This window comes from Bubalus kerabau, chromosome X (assembly GCF_029407905.1).
Source record: "Bubalus kerabau isolate K-KA32 ecotype Philippines breed swamp buffalo chromosome X, PCC_UOA_SB_1v2, whole genome shotgun sequence".
In the NCBI taxonomy this organism is placed as follows: domain Eukaryota; kingdom Metazoa; phylum Chordata; class Mammalia; order Artiodactyla; family Bovidae; genus Bubalus; species Bubalus kerabau.
The window spans coordinates 16,545,932-16,551,931 of record NC_073647.1 but is presented as its reverse complement, the minus strand read 5'-3'; positions in this window follow the sequence as shown (position 1 = coordinate 16,551,931).

The window sequence follows — 6,000 nt, the reverse complement described above, 5'->3', positions numbered from 1 at the left end:
AATGTTGACTATTCTTGCACAGCTGCTTGAGTAAGCACCAACAGTGGTTTGTACCACACTACCTGGGCTTTGCCTTGGACCCAAGGTCACCTCTGAGTACCTAAATCAAGTCTTTCCAAAGTCCTGGCCACCCTAGATCTATTGCCAGTCTGGAATATGGAGTGAGTTGGGTCAGGGTTTTCATTGCTTCGGATTGGGGAGAATGCTGAGCTGGCAGCTTCTAGGGCCAACCTCTTTCTGCCCTGCCTAGGGGCAAGCCAGCACCTGTATACTCCTCATGAGTAGATTCTAGGCTTTTCCAGCTTTTCATTCACTGCAATTCTCCAAGCCACCAAGGGGGCTTATCTGGGATGCCTGGTCTGTGGCTTAACCTGTACATTCCCCAAAGTTAGTGTCTACCTTGGTGATCTCTCTTTTCCTCTGACTCCCCTCACAGGGGTACAGGTCCCAGCCTGATCCTTTTCTCCCATCCTGCCCAATCACATGTGGATTTTTCTCATAGTCTGGTTGTAGAGGAGTCCTTTTCCCAGTTACCACTTAGTTTCCTGTGAACATTGTTCCATATGTAGATGTATTTTTTAAGAGTTCACTGGAGGAGGTGAGCTCCATGTCCTCTTACTCAACCATACTCCCTCCAATATTTTATATTCATTCTTTCAGCAATGTCATGATTTCCTGAAAATTATAATCTGAAAGTTTTTTTCTTGTTATTAGCCTGTAGCCTGCTCTTTACTCAGGGAAAAGAAAAACAAAATGTGTTTGCACTAGCTAAATATATTGTCTGAAACTGTTATGTCTAATATAGTTTATGTCACATATGGTACTCAGCCCAGTTCCAACACTATTTATATCATAAATAATATTAATTATAGGTATATAATTCATTGTTGTCTCATAGGATGAATAATAGACTGGAATTTAGGGGAACTACCTGTGCTGGTCTCAGTTGTGCCTCCAAGTGGCTGTGTGAATGTATATTTATCACTTAACCTTCGTAGAGATCTGTTTTCTCACCTCTCAAATGGAAATATTTATCCAGATGAGTCATTTTCTAGGTACTTTGTTTATATATTTTTGTTTGTGTGTACATTTTCTCAGCGTAAATATTGCCTCAAATAAAATCTTGTGTAGAACTCCCATATATAGAATAGATTAAAATAGAACTTGAAGCTACCTCAGTTTCATCAAACCATTCTGGACCATGTATCAACTCTTAGAGTACTTGTAACATTGTTTAAAATTCACTAGTTAGGATGTAAGATCATTCTGAATTTCCATGATTCTTATAGTTAAGCAATGTTGAGGCAATAGATCCAAATGAATCAATGAAGGTGAACCTTATCTTTATTCACAAGAATGGGAGAAACCATTGACTTATTTTGCAGTGCCTAACATAGGGAAGATTCATCCAAAGTATTTATTGTGGTAGACACAGCATCAGATGTGGTGCATTAATTGTTGCAGCCTTATTTTAAAAAATGATCAGAGCTCTGTGTTTAATCAGCTACATGCTGTGCTAAAAATGAATTTGTCCCATTAAATTAAAAAAAAAAAAAGAAGGGGCATCAAGAAATAAAGTATCACAGAGGAAGGCATCTGGAAAGGTTACTAAATTACTGGTGTAGGTGTAAGTGTATAATATGTGGTGGTGAAAATGTTTGAAGTTTTTACCGCAGTGAGTTTGTGGTGACCACATTACTTATAAGTGGCAGCAGCAGACATAAGTTATGCTGGTCTTCCCAAGGAAGTGGCAATACAAATTTTATAGCACCCCATACCATCATCACATATTTTCTTTAAGCCACTTATTTTCTTTGGATTTTGTCTTTTTTAATCCATCTCCATTTTTTCCTTCTGTGTTTTGTTACTTAATGTAGAAATATGGCCTGTCTGGAATGGGTTGGGTCAAGAGCGTTTGACAAGGACAGGGTGGAATCAGTTTTTGTTCCAGTTTGAAATGAATTCATTGGTGTGGGAAGCCCATAGTTTGTCAGCTGGTGGTTGTAAACAAGTATAAATTAGAAAAGATAAATGATAAAGCATAATTTATAAGAACAAATGGGAAAGGCTTTTGGAACACTGGAATGGGGATAAAGCTATTAAGTGGTGTTGATTGTTTTCACTAGGTCTGCTAGGTCAATGTGCTTGCTATAGTTGGTGAATGTACACTGTCCACCTCTCTGACCTAAAAAGATATTTGCTTTTGTTTTTTATATGGAATTTTTATTGGAATATAAGATTCACTGAAGCAGGTATCATGTATGTGACTCACTATTGTATCTGTAGTGCCCAAATGACCACCTGGCATGTAATATTTTCTCAGTAGTATTTTGAATGAATGGATGGTTGAATGTAATCCTTATATATAACAAAGAAATGTACAGTTTTAGCTTTTATCAGTGAGATTCTTGCTTTAATTCTTACAAAATACCTTCTCTCCGCCGTAAAAACTTACAAGTCATTAACTCAAGATACATACAGAAGGACAACTTGATTTGGGATGACCATGAAATGTATCAGAATGGAGCATTATGATACCTGGCAAGCAGACATGTCCATATGGCTAGACTAGGTACTTGAGGATAAATCCAGTTTTCCATGATGAAATGAAATTTAGCTGAGTATCCTGATAAGATGATAAACAGTAATGAGTTGCACTCTAGGAAGACCATTAGTATTAAAGGGGGTAATCTAGATCGGGAAAAGAAAGAAAAAAGTAACATCAACAACAGAAATGGAGAGCAAATAGTTTCTGTCCTAGAGTCATTACTAATTCATTAATTTTCAATTAAGTATTTATGAGTACTACTGTTTATACAGAATGATTTGTCTTCAGTAAAGACAGTGTCCCAAATTCTCTGGACATTTAATTTTTACCAGATTGAACTTTTGTATCTTTAGCTTTATCTGAATTTCTGATCCTAACCCATCACATTCTCTGATGTTAAAGTTTAGTGCAATTTTTCTAACTTCTCTAAATCTTTTAAACTTTCATTCATCTGTTCAGTAAGCCAACAAAGAATTATTTAATCATGTAGTGTATATTACTGGGCACTCACACTATGTGATCAAAAAGATAAAGCTCCAACTGTACTAGAGCTTAAGGCCATTCTTTTCTACTCCCCTTACCCAGGCATGAAACACTGTTAAGAGTTTTTTTATGGAAAAGTGCTTCTCTATGACTTCTCAACCATGCATTTGCAGCCACCCAGCATCAGTTGGCTTCCATCTTCTCAGTATTCATTTTCATTGTTAACATAAGCTAAGTCAACAGGGAAAGAAGGGTATGATGTTAATTCTATGAGTCAACTAGGTTCATCAAGGGGTAGCCAGATACTCAATCAAATATTATTCTAGATATTTCTATGAGTGTATTTTTACATGAGATTAACTTTTGAATTGTGAAAGTGAGTAAAGCAGGTTGTCTTCATCCCATCAGTCAAAGGCTTGAATAGAACAAAAAGGCTTACCTTCCTCTAGGTAAGTGAGAATTCTTCTAGCTTGATGGACTTCAAACTGGAATATTGGCTTTTTCCTGCCCTTGAATCAAAACTGAAACATCAGTGCTTCCTGGGTTTGGAGCTTGCTGACCTTTAGACTAGAATTGTTCCATTGGCTTTCCTGGTTTGCAGGCCTACAGAGTAAGACTGGGACTAAACCATCATCTCTTACTGGGTTGCCAGGAATTTACCTGTAGACCTCAGGATTTTCCCAGCTTCCACAATCACATGAACCAATTCCTTACAATAAATGTCTTTATATACAGATCCTACTGCTTCTGTTTCTTCAGAGAATCCTGACTAAGACAAGGGATTCCTGGAGAGAAATACTACAAGTCCTCTCCCATAATCATACTTCTCAAGTCCAGTTTTCCTAAGTTAGCCTTGTTTAATGGTTTTTTGCAAAATATAAGAACATAAAGTCAATACTCTTGCTTTCCTAATTATACACATTATCAGATTTTATTCACTTTTTTATGAAATTAAGATAATGATTTTACCCAACTAATCTAATTGCTTACTTGAACTAAGCGCACCTCTCTTCACATGCAAAATTTCTACCAAATTTTGGACCTCTAAATTAACCATTTTGAGACATTAAATTTATGGGTAATTTCAGATACTGAAGCAATTCAGTGAGGGAGATTCTTTTTGACCCCAATATCTTGCCAGTAGACCATACGAGTGGGACATTCACTGTTGACCACTAATACCACTAACCAATTTTGCATAGATATTGAACATGCCTCTAAATTATTGCACAAAGTAATATCACACATGTATATTTGTGTTTAAGACTATCTGCAGTTAAGACCATGAAATTTCAGTATTAGTAAAGTTCTGTCTCTCCTTCCTTTCTTCCTTCCTTTTTCCTCCCTCCCTCCTTCCTTCCTTCCTTTCTTTTGGTCTAGATAGTGACCAACTCATTTTTCATGCTATACTTTAGGCAGGAAGTGACAGGACTATCACACAGTGAAATCTTTAAAGTATCGCTTTTACAGTGTCTATTACAGTATATTTAAATGAGTTAATCAGAGGGATGGAATGCGGAGGGAGGAGGGAGGAGGGTTCAGGATGGGGAACACATGTATACCTGTGGCGGATTCATTTTGATATTTGGCAAAACTAATACAGTTATGTAAAGTTTAAAAATAAAATAAAATTAAAAAAAAATAAATGAGTTGATGAAAATGTGACTAATATCTAATGTGACTATTTAAAGCATGGTAAGATTGTCATATCTCCTTCCTGTCTCTTCTGCCCCCACCTGTCTACTTCCAAAGAAAGTATCTTTCCCTGGATCATGATGATTTAGGTAAAAATTATTATCATAAGAATGCATTAAACTGGCCACAAAAGTGATAATACCAGATAATTCTTCCAGGCTATTGCACATCCTATTTCTGCTTTTAATGATTAATATTTTTTCAAACCTTTATATAATTAATATTACTCAGTAGGTATGGAAATGTTCACAGCACATTCATTCAAAAGAATGAAATTTTTTAATGGCTAAAATATAAAACTTTAAACAAATGAGTTTTTCAGATGATACTGTTTTGTACATCAAAGTAGATACTTTGAAACTGTGCACATTCAAATTCTGACTACAGATATCATCTTTAATGGGTGCTTCACTAGCTACAGGGGTCTGGGAAAAATCATATTATTAATCAATATGCCTTAAGGACCTGAGAGCTTTCAGAGTTGGGTCAACCCAAGAGAAATGCTAAGAAGTAGATACTTTATTCTAATTATACCTGGTACAGGCTGAAAGTAAACCCATTTTGACAGGTATATCATTGTCAAATTGGTAGACCTCAGGTTTCTTACTAATTTGACACTATTACCAAACACTGCCTCACTGAATTCATGAAAAATGAGATAAAGGATGAAGGCAGAGAAAAGTAGGGCTTTGTGATCTCTACTTGCTATAAAGATGGCTATATTAAAAGAAAAAGAGGGTAAATGGAAACCAAACATGAGTTTGGTAAATAATGTAAATTGACTTTAACTTCATCCTTTTCCCTTATGGTCTTGATATCACATTATAATCCATGTTTCTTCCGTGGTTGTTGGTTGCCCAGTCATGTACAACTTTTCATGATCCCATGGACTGCAGCACGCCAGGCCTCCTTGTCCCTCACCATCTCCTGGAGTTTGCCCAAGTCCATGTTTCTGACAGCTAATATATTGTCTACATTGTTCAGGACTAGTTCAAGATATGGACAGATAGGAGATGCAGACATACAATATCAACGATTCCAGCTGGAAGTGTACCAGAGAGGAGAGAGCTAAAATTGACTGACTGGCTCAATTCAGTGGGAGGAAGGAGAGTAAGGGAGTGCTCCTTCACTGGGATTAAGCATGAATTCTGTGACATATTCTTCTTGGCTGGAATTAGAGCCGCTCTAATAATGTTTGCTAGACAAAACGTGTTATTAATGAGTGGATAGAAGCTCACAATCATTTGTTGTATTTGTTGTATTTCTCTAAGTTG